At 44.6% G+C, this 19,843-nt stretch overlaps 1 protein-coding gene across 1 annotated transcript in view; it reads right to left on the reverse strand.

The window, feature by feature from the left end:
- Nucleotides 1–18,199, reverse strand: part of LOC146790040 (alpha-N-acetylgalactosaminidase-like) — a 148,629-nt gene extending 130,430 nt beyond the window's left edge. The window contains exon 1 of the mRNA XM_085628372.1: nucleotides 18,047–18,199. The gene's annotated coding sequence lies outside the window, so the exon portion shown is untranslated. The remainder of the gene's footprint in view (nucleotides 1–18,046) is intronic.
- Between the last annotated feature and the right edge of the window lie 1,644 nt (nucleotides 18,200–19,843).

Raw genomic sequence — 19,843 nt, forward strand, 5'->3', positions numbered from 1 at the left:
AAATCGCAGGTCTTCGCCCAAACCAAGGCAGCCCTATCATTCCTGGACAGCATCAATTCTGGCCAGTCATGATGAAATAACACAACATTTCTTAGATATTGGTTTGGGAATAGTTACATGGAGGAGAGAAAACAGCCTTGGCTTGAAATGAGGTGCAAAACTGGGTGTCACTTCTTGGGTGGTTTATTTGTCTCAGCTACAGTGGGGTAAGAGCATACCTCGTAGGTCTTCACCCAAACCATGGCGGCTCTATCATTCCTAGACAGCATCAATTCTGATCAGTCTTGAAAACACGACTTGAGGCGCTTGATAACGGTGGTGTTGGTGGTTGAAACCTCCTATGGACCACTGTGCCCCCTTGTGGGGGGGGGAATAATAGACAGACAGGTGTGATTAGTTGTTCCCTTCTTATTATCCTCCAGGATCTCTTCCTTATAATATTATGTGGCTTTCCTTTATTTTCTGGCCTTTTAGTCTCTCAAGTCACAAAGCTATGGTAAGAACTGAGTGAATATTCTTTTGTAACTGGCTTTCGGGCACCAATACTTGTTTGAAGCATTTACAGATTATGGCTATAGCCGGGGTCTCATGATTGTAATGCAGGATTGAAAGTACTTTTGCTTTGACTTCTAACAAAAAAAATATGTTAGACAATCAAGTGCAAGAGGGGGGTGTTATTTTTATGCAGTGATCCACACTCTTTCAAAATGGCTGCCGCATAATGAGTCTCAGTACTGCTTGGTCATCAGTGGAAAGCATAATGAGTCTTTGGTTCCACTTAAATGGGCCTAGTCAGAACTCTGTTACTTTGTGGCTAGGTTTGCCCTTTATAAACCTAATACACAGATAATCTGGCATCAAAATAATTCACTCCACTTTGGGCTTCTCCTGCCATTCAATGTCTGCCCCATCTTCTGGACTCACCCCCTCAGGCCCCTTATGCAGGCCCCAGTGATTTCCAGATTGTACTATGATAGCCTGTTGTACACAAGCCTTCCTGCTGGCCAGTATTCGAAGCCCAGTGGTTTACCTGTGAAAGCTTCTTTCTTGCTCCTTTGTAGCAAAACTACAAAAAATAACCGAAAGCTGCAGCATTTAACGAAACACCACTAGGTTTTCATTATCTGGATGAAAACAAGTAAAGACCGTAAACTCCTTATTTTCAGTTCTGCATTAAATCGAAAAAATAAACTGCACATTTAGCAGAACTATTGGTGATAAACTGAAGTTTGTGGTCACCCGTGTTTTCAGACTGCCAGAATGAGTAATGGTCACCTGATCACCCACACAATGAGTCTCTGGTGAGCACATATTTGTTGGCAGCATAACTGAACAATTATTGGCACAAGAGCGGTCAGAAAGGGCAAGAATCACTGGTGCAGAACCATCTCAATAGCACAAGAACTTGGTTCAATATCTGGTACGCAAAATGACTTTCAGGACTATAGAAACAGTAAAAAAGATTTTTATTCTAATTATCTACTTTTTAGGTCTTGCTAGCGAAAGATGTAGCTGTTTTCCTGGGCATATGTGATGCAAAAAGGGAACACAAAGAGATTTTCGCTGTTGATTTGCACTGTGAAACGTTGTTGACATTATTTCGTGCATTCACTGCTGAAAACACCTGTGTAACATCACTATGTGGGTGACATAAAAGGGAGAAAAGGTGTCTGGTTTACTGGACCCGCACACCCTTCATCTCTGTGCTGACTTCAGAGAAGAGCCCACTTCCACTCTCCAGACAAGATAAAAGAGAAACTTTCCACATTTAATTCCTTCCCACGTTGCCAAAATTATAGGACATTCCGGTGAATCACAACCTAGTGGGACTGAAATAGTGTGAGGACAGGTGAATCTGTATATGTGTTAATATGAGTGTCTATAAATGCGAGTGATTGTGAATGTGTGTCAAAGAGTGGGAACGAATGAGCGTGTGAATGAGCCCGAGTATGTTAAAGTGTGGGTAAATGAGTGCATACATTTGTATTGATGTACCAGTTGAGTAGGTGTGCCTTGCTGAGCGTGTGAATATGTCAATAATTGAGAAGGTGTGAATGTGAGTACAGGTAAGTGATAGAGAGGGTAAATGAACATGTTTGTGGATAGCTGAGAGCATGAGAGTACAAGAATGACAAGGAATGGATGGGTCTGTAACTATGTCAACAAGCATATGGAGTGCGAGGGCAAATGAACATGGATTAACGAGTGAAAGTTTGAATTTGTAGATGGAATTTAGGTATGCAACATTATATCACACACTTTTTGAAAGGGTGTGCACAAGAGCGAGAGTAAATGAGTGTGTGACTGAATAGGAAAATCAATGAATGACCTAATAAGAATGAAAGGGTGCACGTCTGAATGTGTCTATAAAAGAGTTGTAAAGGAGCCATGAATGTGTGTGAGAGTGAGAGTGAGTACACTTGTGAGAGTAGGAGGAAAGGACATGCAGCTGTAGGGGAATGAACCAGCAAGAGTGTAGTTCCATTTTCTTGTACAGCTAATTAAAAACCCTAATAAAAAGTGCCGGTCATTGATAAAAGTTCAAACAAATTTAAAACAGGGCATGACCATCCATTGTAAATGCATTAAAATGACTGCCGAATCCGTAGTGGAGGTCTGACCACCGCCGCACTGAGGGACCGCCTGCAGTATTACGACTACGGTGGTCAGTCCACCACAGACCACTGCGGCTGCCTGGGATCCAGGATCCCGCAGTGTTTGTGCAGCAGTCTGAGGCAGAAATATGCTTGCAGTGCCACAGCAGCACCACTGAGCATATTTCGAGTTGCCTCACCACCTCCCTTTTCATGGCGGTGAGCCCGCCATGAAAAGGGTGTCAGTGAGGCAACTAAGGACCCCTGCCGCCTCAGGACCAGGGGGGCATGTATGTCACACCATGCAGGAAGGTGCAAGAGGCGCTCTGAGAGCAGCTGTCTGCATCGTAGGCTCTTCTATGAGCCTACCAGACCACCGCTGTCAGACCGGCCGGCCGGCCAGACCAGGAATAAACCCCTGATCTGGTCGGCGGTCGCATCACAGGTTTGTTGCACCATCTGTTCTAGAACCGCCAAACTCGTAATCAGACCCTTAGTGTTACAGAGCCATAGAAAGTGCCAAGTGCAAAGTATTGTGACACTATGCCGTACCTGTTAGCAATGACTTAAGCATTTTTACAGGAAGTTATTCTTAGATTGAGTATCTGAAGACAGCAGAATAGGAGAAGAGTGCAGGAAAAAGTACAGAGTGCAGAAACAGCATAGGCTGTGCCATGATTGTTATAATTGGCTTAAGCATTCTGCGTGGCATTCTTTCTAAGGTCCAGAATTAGTTAAAACCTTAAAAAGGCAAAAGTGCAAAGCAAGCAAACATTATTAGTCAAATGCATAACAGCAGCAGGACTTGTGTAAGTGCAAAGGTATCATGCCGCTGTGCCATAGTTGTTTTCGTTAACTTGGGCATTTATACAGAAGGTATTTTCTCATCACATAAATAACTTTATTTCAGAATTAGCCATAAAAGTAGACAATAAATATATATATTGCATATATACAGTACCGTGATGATAACAGCTGATCATATAAACACTTATTTGTGTCCATGTCAAGCAACAATTAATATTCGATTAGAGTAAGACATTACAAGCAGCATTCACTATAAAATATAATTTTTAATTGCTATAAAAGATATGGACAATCAGTTAAAACAATTTTGAACCCTTAGGATTACTTGGCAGCAGTGTTTGCTCTCCTTTTCGCTCACATCAGACCCAAGAATTTTGCAACAGTGCATAAATACAACGAAGATGGGTCTGTGCGTAGGATTCTCAAAGCTACAAGGTAGCTACCTGTACCTAGCTACCTACACATTGGTGCAGAAGGTTATTCTTAGATCGAGTATCTGAAGGCAGCAGGATAGGAGAAGAGTATAGGAGAAAAAGCACAGTGCAAAGCAGCATAAGGCTGTGCCATGGTTGTTATAGTTGGCTTAAGTATTCCACATGGCATTCATTTGATGTACAGAGCAATTGGAAAGTGCAAAAATCAATGGATTGTCCCAGGGTTACTTCAGATGGTGAGTAACAGCTATGCAAAGAGGTGAACAATTTTTAAGATGAGGCTCTGGAATCAGAATGTTGTTAAAAGTGGAACTCAATTTTGCAGCAACCGTCTGGAAGAACTTAACAGGCTTGACATTTAGGGCCCGATTCCAATCTCGCTCGGAAAGCCCTACGGCCGACTCGCATCCGTAGAGCTTTCCGAGCGACTCGGGCTCCTGGGCTCCGAGCGACAGAGTACGATGCGCTGACGGACACGGATCGCTCGGAGCCCCATTGAAGTCTATGGGAGCCTGGTGTACGTTGCGTACATAGGCTTCCAAAGACAATAAACGCACATCTCGGACATGGGCACCCTCTGTCGCGGGGACGCCTTGGTCCCACCCGCACCGTGCATGCACGTGTAGGGGGACCCTTGGGAGGCCCTTGGGTCCCCCCCAGAGATAGAGTCATAGGGCCCCGGGTGAAGGAGGGCCCGCTACCGACCCACGAAGTCCGCTTCCCGGAGCTTTTTCAAGTCGGAGGCGCCGACTCGAGCCAGCTGCTCGGTGCACGCATCGTACTTGGTCGTCCGGTAATCCCTCCCGTTGCGCTGTGCGTGTCGGCCATGGCGGAGTTGTCCGGAGGGAATCGCTGACGTGTACGAGTCTCACGGAGCGCGAGGCAATTATCGCATCGCACTTGCTCGCTCGTACAGCTGTACGAGTCACGCGGAAATCACATGTACGACTCAGACTCGCTACTGATGGATGCCGTCAGGAGCGCTTCCAAGCGAGATCAAAATCGGGCCATTAGTGTTGTGTTTTCAGGGTGTATGTGTGTGTGAGAAAGATGCTGGAGGATTTTTTTTATTTAGCCTATAGACTGCTTTAGCTGTCTCACCAGTACTGTTTTCCAAAAAAGAATAATAACTGTATACATAGATATATGATTTAGTATCTTTATTGTACAAAGTGATGTCATAGAAATACCCATATTTTACAGGGACTAGTGTAATATGTTTTTTATAATCACACTAACACAATCACAAATCACTTGCATATTATCAGCTTTGCTGGAGCTACTAGGATTATGTAAAAAGGCTACCTAAAGGTAATCTAAATTATGCAGCATGAAAAGGAAAATCATACAGCACATTCTCTGACAGTATTATTTGATCCATTTGCCCTAGAAACAACATTTTTTGTACAAATCTTTGAATTATATGGCAAACCCATAATTATGCTGGAAATACCAGAGCCACATAGGTCCTCTTGCCCTCTCCATTTTTCACTGTTAGCAACAATTTATTTAGGAAATGTAAAGAAAACCTAAACTAATTCTTATATGTGCCCTTTGTTAGCTGTACTTTGAAGAGAATAAAGCTATTTTTGAATTTTGAATTTGGAGGGAATTGTGTTTTTAGGACATCTATCCCGAAATAAAAATGTAATATAAAAAATGCATCACAGGCAATGTGTAATATGACCCTATATGGCTATCTCATGTTTTGGTGATAGGTATGGAAGGAAGGAAGGAAGGAAGGAAGAAAGGAAGGAAGGAAGGAAGGAAGGAAGGAAGGAAGGAGAAACACTCATACGACCCCGCAGCCAAGCTGTCCTACAGAAAGGCCCTAAAAAACTTCCATAAACTCAAGCGTAATACTATGTGAGACTATTTCACTCACAGGATCAAATTAGCTGATAATTCAGCAAAAGCATTATTCAAAATTGTTCAATGTTTCACTAAACAGGCAGCTCTTGATAGTGCCGCGATTCCCTCCCCCTCCCTCTGTGCTGGATTGTCAAACTATTTTCAAGACTAGATTCAATCTATCTACTCAACTTTCCCTTCCAAAATGCCTCTGCTTGAGCAAAACGCTATCCCGGATGGTCTTGAGGCATGGTCCGATATCCGTCCACTTCCACTTGAAGTTTCCCTAAAAAAACTGTTGGAATGTAAATCAGGCTCGTCTCAATGCCCCCCTGAACCAGATCTGAAACTTCCATGCCACTGGAATCAAGCTATCCTGGCTGAAGAGGGGTGAAACCCCGAAACCGGTCCTAGGATGCTGGTTTCCAGTCCAGGGAGGACCTAGCTTGGCAGTTCGGGCTGGACTGTTCCCATGAGGCACAGGGTCAAGACTGATTTGCATATGGCTGGGTTCAAACTGGAATGGCATGGTGAGCAAAACAATTATGGATTTAGGCCCAGATCTCTGTACTGGGGTGAATGTATGACATTGTTCTGCATTCTGTCCATCAACTGTTGTTTTTGCATTTGTCACCCCGAGTGGGACGGGTATGCTCAGACGTGAGTCCCGTGCTCTCCATGCCACCGGAATCAAGCTATCTTGGCTGAAGAGGGGTGAAACCCCGAAACCGGTCCTAGGATGCTTGTTTCCAGTCCAGGGAGGACCTGGCTTGACAGTTCGGGCTGGACTGTTCCCATGAGGCACAGGGTCTCCATGCCACTAGAATCAAGCTATCCTGGCTGAAGAGGGGTGAAACCCCGAAACCGGTCCTAGGATGCTTGTTTCCAGTCCAGGGAGGACCTGGCTTGGCAGTTCGGGCTGGACTGTTCCCATGAGGCACAGGGTCAAGACTGATTTGCATATGGTTGGGTTCAAACTGGAATGGCATGGTGAGCAAAACAATTATGGATTTAGGCCCAGATCTCTGTACTGTGGTGAATGTATGACATTGTTCTGCATTCTGTCCATCAACTGTTGTTTTTGCTCTTCTCTGAGTTAAGGCATTTATCCAGCAGCTTGAAAACAGGCATTCCTACTGCCTATCCTCAAGAAATCAGGCGCTGACCACGCAGAACATAAAAACTTTAGACCCATCTCTCTTCTGCTGGCTCCAGCGAAAATTCTTGAACAGATAGTTCAGAGTCAACTCTCGGAATTCCGGGAATCTAACAATCGATTCCATGATTCCCAATCCAGCTTCAGAGCAGGATAAAGCACACAAACTGCACTCCTAGAAGTGGCGGAGAGTATTCATGAGACCATTGACCAGGGCAACACAGCAATGCTAGTGCTGTTGGACCTGTCTGCGGCTTTCGACACTGTGGCCCATCCAATTCTTCTGGAGAGACTTAGTCACCTGGGAATTCAGGGCACGGCCCTGTCCTGGATTCAGTCCTTCCTAGAGAACTGTTCACAACAAGTTTTTTTGTCCTCATTTGTCTCCTCCCAGAGGTCCCTTGTATGTGGGGTCCCCCAGGGATCAGCTTTGAGTCCTCTCCTCTTCAATGTATACCTTTCCCCTCTTGCAGCCTTGGTCGAGTCCCTCAGGGTGAAGCTGATCTACGCTAATGACACCCAGCTTCTGTTCTCTTGCAAAGAACAATTGGAGGCTGCCTTTGTCAACTTTAGACGGTGTCTGTGTAACATGTCGGCTTGGATGACCCAAAATAGCCTAAAGTGGAACTCGGAGAAAAACGAGGTGCTCTTCTTCAATCAATGAGCCCCACCACCCTCTAAACTCTGGTGGCCACAGGAACTTAATCCCCCACCTGAGCCAGTGGACTTGGTGAGAACCCTGGGGTTTAGATTTAATAATGATCTGTCTTCTAAGTCCCAGATTCTGCAAGTCTCCTCCTCTTGCTTTTTGAAACTGCGAGCTTTGAGGAAGTTCCTCCACTTCCTCCCGCTGGACTGTTGGAGGACGGTAGTCCATGCCTTGGTCACAGCTCGGCTGGACTACGCAAACGGTCTCTATTTGGGACTTCCAGCATATCTGGTACGCAGACTGCAAATGATTCAGAACACTGCGGCCAGACTGATCTGTAAGGTGCCCTTCCGTCACTCCATTGCTTCCCACCCGAAAAGCCTTCACTGGCTCCCCGTCAGTAGGAGAATTGAATTTAAGGCGCTCACTCTGGCTTACAGAGCCACTAGGTGTCGAGGCCCAGCATACCTGAGAGTCAGACTTCAACAATACCAACACGACCGGGCCCTGAGATTTAACCACTTGAAGTTTCTCCCTATTCCCCGCTTCCGTAAGGCTAGGGTAGGTGACAGAGCATTCGCAGTTAGGACCGCGAAACTCTGGAATGCCATGCCTCTCCCTCTACGATTGACGGAACCAGAATCAGCCTTCAGGCGAGCTCTAAAAACCTGGCTCATAAACCGTTCCTAATCCCTCTGAGTGCCTCTGTGTGATTCGACTGCCTTAGCGCTGGGACACCTCCGTGGGCGGTAGCTGCGTGATCTATAAATTTCTAAATAATAATAATAATAATAATAATAATAATACTAAAGGAAGGAAGGAAGGATTTCCAAGAAAGAAAGTGGACTCCGCAAAGAGCAAAAATATATTTTCACTACAGTGTTTCGGCTTCAACCTTCCTCAGGTAGTACCCATTTGGGGCCAGATGTTTGGCCATTAGACATTGCAACTTGCAATTTGTGAATTTTAGCGATTCACAAATTGCGGGTCACAATCTCTAATGCACAACATTGTCTGAGACACTGTTTGTGAATCCCAAATGGGTTCCAAGGGACCTGCCTCTTTAATATTCATGAGGCAGGTCGCAATTTGTGACCCATTAGGAATGGCTGGCACTCACAAGTGTAGTGGCCTGCTGGGGTCAGCAGACCACCATATTGTGACTGCCTTTTAAATAAAGCATATTTTTTTTATACAACCTGTTTTGCTTAAATGAAAATGAAAGAACTAAAAAACGTATTTATATGAAAAGTTTTATTTTCATTTTTTTTAGAATGGGCAATGGTCCGAAAAAATGTTGCTGCACCCATTCACAAAGAGGATGGAGTCTCTTGGGAACCCTTCCCGTTTGCAAATGGCTTACCACCAACTTGAAGTTTGTGGTAACTGCAAATGTTTTGTGGATGCATTCCTGGTGGTGAAACATTTCTACATACCAGTGCAACTCACTATTAGGAATGGACGCCCTTAACATGCCGTTTCCTAATAGCCACTTGCAAACCCTATTTTGCGAGTCGGCAGTAGATTATTGACTCGCAAAATAGGGTTGGTACATCCCAAAAAGCATTTTACTAGTCACAACAGCCCAATGTGCCATTTGCGATGGATCAAATGCTTTGTATATCTGGCCTTTGTTTTCTTAGTGAGTGCACAGCTGAAACGGATGAAATTTCCAAAAGCATGGTTGGTGCACATTCTATTTGGAATGTTGAATCAATTCAGTCCTAAGATCTCTTCCGCTATGCAGTAATTGGGTGGTATTGTCAGTGATGTTTAGTTCATCTGGATGCTATAATTTTCAATGGTACACCGAGAAGTTTTTTCTGAAGACCAGTTATTCTTCCTTCATTACATGTCCCACAGGAAAAAAAAGAAATCGGACTGCAAGCGATTCACAAAGGTAAAATAGTTGGCTACAGTTGGTCTAGTTTCTTAGTCATTATTGCTGATTTGTTATTTCTGAATCGTGTACAGAGGTCATTCACCATTTGGCCAACAAACGGTTGTTTTATGGCTTTAGCATTGAATCACGTCAATAATGTGGGCTGATCAGCATGTAAGATGCTGTCCTATGCTATAAATTCTCCTTTAATCACAACTTATTACTTATGATGTTTGTAAAAGATATTCACATCAGATGCACCTTTGAGAATCAAAACAGTGAACCCCTGCATTTGTAACAGCTTGTTTGAGATCAGCTCTCACAATAAGAGCTTGTAATTGAGAGCTAAACAATAACCAATTACTGGTAGTTTTTCCAAGGGAATATTTAATAAAAAGGGAAGTGTTTTTTTGCATGATGTTTTCGGACTTAGGAGCTGATGGTTGATAATCAACTACAAATTGAATTTGTTAATATTGTTTCTTCTGTAGGCATTCTAAATATGTGCTACCCTGGGTAACTGCTAAAGATATGTTAATTTTTAGTTGTATGATAGGCAGGGGATAGCCATTTAATACGATTAATCTAGCAAGCACCTATAAATGTTCTTTCCAAGATTCTTCATTACTGCAGATGCATCTTCTTGTGAGTGCTGGGCTGTTGATGATGCTGAGTTTAGTGTGGTGTGGGTGGCATGAAATCCACTAGCTACAAATGCCTACACGCATGGGCTTTGTCACATTCTTCGACCATCTGTGTGTTCAAGTGTCACTCACAATTTATATTCTGCCACTAAAGCTCACAACATGGGTCTGTGAGTCAGCCCCTGTCAACAATTGTCTCTCTTTACCTAGTGACAGTATTTCACTTGAGCACATCCATCTAAAACGTAGCTGCTTCAGTGCCAAAGCTGGAGGACAATCTCTCCTTTCATTACAATTTTCCCCCATTTAATTTTTGCGATTGGACTTCGTTTTTTTCCCTTTTTGTTTACAAACACTTGCAATCAATGAGACTGGCTTGTTTACTTCTTCAAATGTTTTAACCCCTAAAGCCTTTTGCATAGGTTTGCAAGTAAAATAAAAAGTAAAATAAAATAAAATAAAATATTGCAATATTCCGAGGCCAGACCTACTGGCTTGATTGAAGCTTGTTTAAATAGTGCACACAATTGTCTGTACATAATAACAAACACTACGAACATGAGAGGAAAAAAAGAAGGGGAAAAAGAGTAGAGGCTGTTTATGCTGGCTGACTTGAGGATATGGAATATGCACTGCTCAAGCAGAAATTAACAAAGAATGTTATCCTTGGTTGCCCTGCCTTAGGAGTGGGTCTGGATTGTCCCAAAAATGATTTTGCAAGAAAGTATGAGTACCCCCGGTGCATGTGGCATCAAAAAGGCACCATGCACCAGGTCACCTTTTATCCTGCACTGATTCATGACTGTACTTAAACTTTCACACAAGTATGAGAGAGTGCTCCTATATACTGAACTACTCCAAATGGGTTTGCATATAGCATGCTTGGCATCCACATTTCTGCAAGTTGAGATGACTGATTCATTCCAAAAAGATGTCTTCATGATTTGGTCTGCACGCTAAACTAATGCAATGTGTTTTAATGGGCAGTCGCGGGTGTGAGAAATTCAACTAAGTTATTCTACTCTTCAAAATGGATACCATAATTGCAAAATGCCTTCTCCAGGTGAGATGATTCACATTTCCAATCATTCTCTACAAATGGTGCATTCCCTTGCTCGCTGTGCCACTGGATTTAAGCTTGCCAGGCTGATGGGGGGGGGGGTGAAACCCGAAACCGGTCCCAGGAGGCTTGTTTCTGGTCCAGGGAGGGCCTGGCCTGGCAGTTCCGGATGGACTGTTCCCATGGGGATCAGGGGTAAGACTGATTTTCATATGGCTGGGTCCAAACTGGGGTTGCATGGTGAACAAAACAATGATGGATTTAACCCAGATCTTGACTGGGGGATAGTGTTTGACAAACTTCAGCACTCCGTCCATCATCTTGTTGTGCTTGCTATGTTTGCCCTGAGCAGCCAAGGGTATGCCCAGACATGGATCCCTTGCTCGTTGTGCAACTGGATTCAAGCTAGCATGGCTGATGAGAGGTGAAACCCCGAAACCTGTCCCAGGATGCTTGTTTCCAGTCCACAGAGGACCTGGCCTGGATGTTTGGGCTGGACTGTTCCCATAGAGTGACAAGTTCATGCTCTCTGTTGTCAAATAAGTCCTTGTGAGTACTACCAGTGATTACATTGAGCTGTGAGTCAGCCCATTGCTTACCATTCTTTCCATTGAGTGGAGTTCTTGTCAATCTAAACTGCTTCCATCTTGTTTTATGAAGTTCCTTCCCTTCTTGTATTTGTCCCTCGTCTGGAGCACAGCTTCTTTACCATCTTTTTATGACTTGCACCTTTCCACACCCCAGGAAACTATTTTTTCATTTCTTTTTAACACACCATGGGAGTGCACACATTTTCTTGCTCTTGCCTCCACTGCCAGCTTTTCTCTCACATACCTCAAACATGCATCATCATGCATGCGCCCTTATGTATCATGATAATAGAGAGGCCCAGCATGATGATTTATATGTGTGCGTGTATCATCGCACGTGTGCGTATATGGCATGAAGCCATTGCAATTGTTAGGTCTTGCCTAGGCAGCGCTTTCACTGTCTCTTTGAGACATGCTGTATTCAGGATATAGGCATTAAGCTCCGCCCACTTTCTGACCATCTTTTTAATTGGCTCCTGTTACTGTCCTTTGTAAATGGTGACTTTTCCTAGGTCAATAGGCTTAGTAGTCCCTCCTTAATAACACCTTCTCTTTTGTTGTAACCTCCCATGAGTACTTCCCCCGTTACATGTGTTGTTACACAGTATGTTTTATTTACAGTCTGTGGGCACTATTTTCTTAAAAGACTTTCTCTTACCTGCTGTTGCAGGCAGGACACTCTGTCTTGCAACTGCTTGTTTTGCAGTTGTAGCGCGGACCGCACCCTATTGCAGCGCTCTATGTAAACACCAATTTTCTAGTTATAAAGTGTCAGCTTGCCATGCTTGTTCTTTAATAATGGTGGCCACGCATACCTGCTGTTGCAGACAGGACACTCTCCTGAAACTGCTTGTTTTGCAGTTGTAGCGCGAACCGGACCGGACCCTATTGCAGTGCTCTACGTAAACACCAATTTTCTAATTATAAAGTAGCAGCTTGCCATGCTTGTTCTTTAATAATGGCGGCCATGCATCTTTTTGTTTGTTCTGTGCTCGCCGTTTTTTTTTTATTTGCACTAAATCTTTATCGATAACGGCTGGGTTTATTTTCTTTTGTTGAGCGCGGCTCACCTAACTCAACGCTGATGCCTTTATTTGCACTGCTGCCTGCCGCGCTTGAGCTTTAAAAATGGTGGCCGTGCATCTGTTTTGTTGCGCGCGGCTTGCCTAACTAAACGCTTGTGGCTGTACGCTGCAATGAGCCACAGCACAACACAATTCACAGCTATGCTACAGCGAAAACACAAGTGTCCAGGCAGGGCGCACGCGCTGCATTGTGGGAAGGAACACAGCTCCAAAAGTGTGCACCCTGTGTTTAGATGAATAAAACAGGGGTGTGCGCTTCTCCAAAGAACACAGCACCACTCTGCTTTTGCAACCACATCCAGACTGCAAGCTCCTGGAGCCACGCTCCCTAATACCATGCAGTGCATGCAGGCCCCCGGACACCTGTGGTTTTTTTGCTCTGGTAAGGGCGCAGCAGTTTTGAATGATTTGGCACTCTGCCCCCATACACAGCCCATGCCAGATGTCAGAAAACCACAAGCATTTGCCTGCGCATCCCCCATTTCCTCACTCACCAACTGTTTACACTAATTAGCATTCCATGACAAGGAACTGGGAAAATTCCTCCACTGTCTAAACTCTTTAAGTACCTTGCCCATGCACTAGCAAACAAGTGGCATTGTTTCCTGCTCGTCAGAGGCGTTCAGATGGCATCTGTGTTGTTCCTTGCAATTCTCTCATGCTTGTTTTTTATTAATTGGAAACATACTTTATGAACATACTTTATCCGCGCTGTGCTCATTTCATGAGGGATGCACTTTGTTTTCCTTTATTTCTTGTGTATTTTCTGGCTTCTCCATCCCACTTTCTCTGCTCTCCCTCCCCCTCCCTTCCAATCAGTCAGTGGGCTCCAGCCTGGCCGGCCTCACAGCAGAGCAGCGGAGCCAGGCAGAGAGGTAGGGTTGTGCTGCTGCCTGTCTCAGAGCATGTTTTACTTACCAGCTAACACAAACAGCATTTGTTTCCTGCTCATCATCAGAGGTTTTTGAAGGGAGTCTGTTCCATGCGCTTCCCCCCCTCCTGTCTTTCTTTCCTGCTCATCAGAGGCATTTGGTGGGTGCCTGCTCTGTTCTGTGCACTTCCCCCCTCACATTGCTTGACATTGTTTGACATTGCTTCTTTATGTGCGCAACAAAGACGGTGGCCTAGTTTTCACTTGAATCCGTAAACTATAACATCCTATGAGCCAGTCATGACAAATGGACTGTATCAAAATAATCATACACTCTCACATTCTTTTGACTATCCTTCTTTTGCATGTGTCCTAACGGCTAGAACGATGAACCTCAAAGTTGGGAAACGGGATTCAAGTCTCTGCAGGGACGCTCACCATCCTGTAATTCAGGGCCAATCACTTAAACTCCCCGTGCCTAACAAAAAAAATTATATGTCCATTTGTAACGCAGTTGGTGCTCATGTAAAGCGCTCCGATGATACATTTGGGTCAAGTTTGCGCTATATTAATCTCCCCAAAAAAAAGTATTTGCAATGCAATAGGTCTCGCCTTACTGTAAGTTTAAGCTATTGGCGTTACATTATTATTTTCAATGCCAATAGCTCAAACTTTCTGTAATACAACATATCTTGCATTGCAAATGCTTGTTTATTTTACTGCTCCAAGAAGGTGAATGCTGGTTTTGGTATGATAAATAAATAAAAAAAATGTAAATCTGCACAAAAGTGCGTTTTGAAAAAGAAGCAGTCCAGCAGCAAACCACGGCTACTAAGCCCTTTAAAAAAGTATTTTATTTGTTTTCTTAAGAAGGCAAACAACATGACAAGATGTAGGACAGCTTGAGATGGAGAGGGGGAGGAGGAAAAGCAAAAAAAGACAATAAAAGCAATGGATGACCTGTGGTAGTGGAGGAAACAACACAGAGTGTGAGTGGTGCAAATGTTTGAGGGAAAAGCAGCACATGAAGTAGAGAGTAAGAACACACATGTAGTCCCTTGGACTGCGGAACGAAGCAGTTCCCTGAATGCAAACAGAGTAAGTACACAAGTCTTCTAATTAAAACAAATAAAGAAGAAATGCATTTGCATTGGCACAAATAAAAAAGTGATGACAGCCATGGAATAAGAAGCGGAAAATGAGTGACGAGGACGAAATCCAATGCAAAGCAAGGGGCAGGCCCGAATGGCACTACACATATATAACTTAACAAATTAGTGAAAATAGGCCTTCAACAACAGCAGCTAATAGTGTCTGTAGGTGAGCCCTAAAAGAACACCTGCACACCTCATGGTCTGTGTTTGGTTTGGTTACTACACCACAGTCTTAAATGCCCAGAAACATGTATTCTGGTTTAATATTGGTGTGCTGCTCTGGTCCCTCACTGGAGGGACACAAAGAAACACAGCCAAGAGTGTACGCTTAGAAAGAAAGTCTGCAACTCCTGCTAAGTGGAGTGATGAGAGTGTGCTCTGTGTAACACAAGAATGATCATAAGGTCAGTTCGACATGAAAGGCAGTCAGCCTAAAGACATCTTAAGGATTTGTGAGTCCCCAGGCAATATTTATTTTGGGGCCACTTGTTTGGAAAAACATTTAGGGGCCGAATCCGATCCTGTTCGTAAGGGCACCGAACGCGATCTGGCCGGAAAAACTACGAGCCGTACGCGTGTTTTCCGCCCGACTCGTACAGCTGTACGAGCAGGCAAGTACGATGCGAGCTACGTGAAATTCACCGACCGAGTCGTTTCCAGGTCCAAACCGCTCCGTACGTTTCGGTCGGAAGCCAACCGTGGCGTGCAATGGATGCGATTTACGACCGAGCCAGTACGATGCACGCGTCGGACAGCCTGTGTGAGCCGGAGTGTCCGGCTCGCAAAACATCTGGCTGGTTGCCTCTGGGGGTCCGCGTCGGACCCCCTGTCACCCGCAGTCCTACGACTCGGACACATGGGGAGACCCAAGGGTCCCCCCAAAACAGGCATGTGCGGTGCGTATGGCACCGACGCGTACGGCACCGACGCGTACCCACTGTAGGGGGCGCCCTTGCACGAGACGTACCCTTTCAGTCAATGGGAGCCCATGTACGCGTCGTACGACCGGCTCTCATTGACTTCTATGGAAGTCCGACCGAAACGAGTCTGGCAGCATACGGCCGCATCGTACTCGCTCAGTCAGACTGCAGGACTCCGGCTCGGTCGGAAAACACTCCGGATCTGGCTCGGTCGGAGTGCTTACCGACTCGGATCGGAATCGGCACCTAAATGTATTACCCTCTGTTGGCTCATTTAAGTCCTCATGGTACCAAACAATATTGAATAATCTGTTAAACCTTCAGAAATGGGTAAACGTAAAAACAGCAGGACGGTCAAGGTGCCTGGGGTCTGCCAACCAAATAGTACCAAGAGAAAGCTTGAACAAGCATTAATAAAGCCATTTGTTTTTTAATCTGGATCTAGATTTCTCTGACCTCAGTGGCAAACAAGCGTGTTACTCCCAATGGAGGCAAAACATGGTATTGGTGACTTGCTAAATGTTTAGTGGACTATTGTATAATATTAAAATAAGACATATGCACATAGCACTTAAAATTGTAGCTTTAGTCACCGATTACTGAGAAAAAGAACAGCGAGGTATATAGAGTTAAGGTGGTGAGGAAGACATTATGAAGAGAGATAAAAGGTTCTGTTAAGCATGCTCGTCTGTCATATTAGAAAAAGAAGCAGTTTTTTTATGGGCAACGTTATTATTGGAAGACTTTTAGCAATCCTATTTACTTTACCGGGGCCCCCTTGGAAGGTGGGGGCAATGGGCAATTACCCACTTTGCCCATGCCTTTAAAAGCAAGGGAGTCTGTGACAAGACTTTAATTGGATTTCAAGCCCAAAGAAAGTATGTTTTCAGTCAACAAACACATACCACCTTTTTGTTGAAACTTTAGAATCGCACACAGATACGCTTTTGCATCTTGAGATGCCCGGGTAATTGCTGTTGTATGTCGCACATGGACTACTTTCTTTTCACATATGTTTAATAAGTCACCAGTTGTGGCTCCTCCATTAGAGCTGAGGAGTGTTGCCCCATTCCTAAAAAAACACTGCAAAGTTGAAAAATAAAATCGCGATAGAAGTCATTTATTACCATTTTATTTTTTACTGCTTCCAAGCTGAGCATCAGAACGGGGCGGGGCCTCCACTGCTGCTGACTGGCTGCAGGGGAGGAGTGATGCACACTTCAGTTTAACGTCCACATGTGACTTTGGCTGACTGCTTTGCGACGGCTAGCCTTACATGCCCTCATCAATCCAAGCTGTCTTAGACAGCTGGGTAGAGAGCAGGCACAACCCCCAGTGCCTGAGGGAGAGTCAAGCAAATCCGCTCCAACCAATTGTGACGATTCTCTCATCCTGCTTTCAGCATGAGAGAAGCATCTGAAGTGGTTAAGGGTGTTGGCTCTGAAATGCCTCACTCTCTGATTGAAGAACACCAAGAAGGACCGCGAGTCAGTGGATAAGTACATTTATTTTTAAATGTATGACCCACTGACAGGGGATGTATGACGTTACAACGCATGCTGTCACAACGAAAGTTTTACAACGCGAGTGCATTGACAACGCAGGACATTACAACGCAAGTCTTTACATCGACTTGCACTAGATGGCGTGCTAACATTAAAAAAGTGTAATTTACTATTCCAACTCCAGTCCAGGTAACAGTAGGGAAGGTGTTGGGATAGTAAACTACACTATTTTTAATGTTAGCACGCCATCTAGTGCAAGTCGATGTAAAGACTTGCGTTGTAATGTCCTGCGTTGTCAATGCACTGCGTTGTAGCAGTTTCGTTGTAATGGTAGTGCGTTGTAAAAGTTGCGTTGTAAAGGTTGTTCCCCCTGACAGGCCCTTTTGGGAAGCTCTCACTGCCTTCAGCCACAACCCCAAAGCTCTTAGTCAGTGGTTTGTTATAAACACCGTTTATAAAGAGCCATGATTGAGAGCTTTGTTGACCCTATAGGCATTCTCACTGTCTCACAGTGCCTGACTGTGGGTCAAAATGATGTTTACTCCACCACTTACGCTTATTTCACCAGCCGCCACTGTATTACCCATGCAAGTTACACTGCTGCTCGTAACACACGTGCCTTGAAACCATCAAGAACATTTTGCAAGCACAGAAGTATATTACGAGAGCAACGAAGATGAAATAAGCCTTTATATGGACACTAACTACAGATGAAAGTACAGCAGTCTGTGGGACCATAAAGTGATGCAAACTTCGAGGGAATATTTTTTCACTCTCACGAGTAGGCACTCGGCAAAGTGTCCGGATCGCCCAGTTCTACACCGGATCCCGCTTTGTTACTCACCGCCGACGTTTGAGCTGCGTGTGCGCCGGTACGGTGGCTGCGTCCCAGATGTTCCGTCAGCACCCTCTGTTCCTTCTGGAGTCGCTGGCTGTGAACGCGGCTTGTGATTGAAACTGACCTGCCGCTCGCTTCCTGGTCACATGTCTCGGAGTCACCTGCCTGTGTTTTCGCCTTCGAATCCGCTTCCTGCTTGGAGACTTCGGAGGTTTCTGTTTTCATATCTGTTTCTTTATTTTCTTACTTTCCCACTCTTCTAGACATGTTTATTTATATGGTGCGTTAAGGAATGCTGTCAGAATAACTGGCGGCCATCGAGGGGCGGCACCTGCAAGACCTGTTACATTAGTTCAGCTTTGTGCAATTGAGAGTTAAGTGTCAAATACTTCTTGGAAAAAGTGCCAAATGCCTCGAGCTTCACAGATTCCTCAGTCAAATAGAACTCTGATTTGGAGTTGTGGTTTTATGTAAATTCCCAAATTAAGCTGCATTTTTGAACCAGAAACACTATTTCTAATGTTCCCCAGAGAGTGCAGATGAACTGTCTTTCTGAATACTTTCTTCAGTTATTGAGTTCCATTTCCATTGTAAGGAAATTTAGAGTCCTAATCTTAAAATGCTGCATTTTGCACGAGGACAGCAGATCGCAGACTTTAGGCCTGCTTAGTTTTAAACCTGGTTTCGTGCTCATTTTAAGTGCACTATATAATTTTACTGTTAATTACCCTTTCTGTAACTGCTTTTGTGAAGGCAAATGCGGATTTTCATATTATACATGATTTTAACCTTATGTCTATGTCATACCTCTTAACTCATTTCATTCATTATGTGCACATTTGATCCTATGATCCTAAGATTCATTTAAGGACAAATAAAGAAATCGTCACAGCTAAGGGCCTCCTTCATTACGATCTCAGTCAGAGTTTCCTCCTCCCAGCTCAGAATCGGGACCAACTGACTCGCAGACGGCGGTTCTGCCTGACTGATTAGTATGCGACCAAACACTGTTCGGTCGGATTCCCATTAACTCTTATGGAAGCCCGTGTTCCGCCCGACAACTCAGGCTTCCATGGGGAAATGGGAGGGGGGTGTGCGGAAAACACTGCACCCTGTCACAGGCATGTGCCTGCCACACAGCGCAGAGTTTTACGGGGGGGTCCCTTAGGTACCCCCTCGGCCCCCAACGGGAGGCCGCAGGATGAAGGGGGCCCTGCCCAGGGGCCCCAAGAGTCATTTTCTGACAGCCTTTTTGTGATGGACAGGCCTACTCGGAAAGGCTGTTCGAAATCGACACTGTTATCGCTCGGTCGGAAACGCAGTCAGTAAAGCTGTACAATGTGGGTCTGACCGACACAAATTCTCCGAGAGCCGGTTGGAACCAATTGAGAAAGACCGTGCGGTTTACAATTCCGACCGCAAACATTGTAATCGGTCGGTTCAATTGTAAACCGACCTAGTCGGTTGGAAGGGTTCCGATACAGTCTAGGAGATTCTGTCAGGAGGAGGCTTTCGCCTGACATCATATTCGACCCCTTGGTTTCCTTCTGCTTCCAAGCAAAGCCACATTCCAGAAAGTTATTCATTTATTAGCTTTGTAGCTCAAGGGGAAAAACACATCTTTCCTGCTAGCTATAATATGGGCTGTTTTAACAGCAGTGTAATTCCTGTTTAAAATATTAACTTAAAGGGACTGTCCCATGAACGATGCCACAAGAGGTCTCGAAGCTCCAAATGGCCTCATCAAACAAGGCAACATTGCAGAATACCTCTTCTGAGTATTCAGGAGTGGGTAAAGTTAAC

The sequence above is a fragment of the Triturus cristatus genome, chromosome 10, assembly GCF_964204655.1.
Source record: "Triturus cristatus chromosome 10, aTriCri1.1, whole genome shotgun sequence".
Taxonomy (NCBI): Eukaryota; Metazoa; Chordata; class Amphibia; order Caudata; family Salamandridae; genus Triturus; species Triturus cristatus.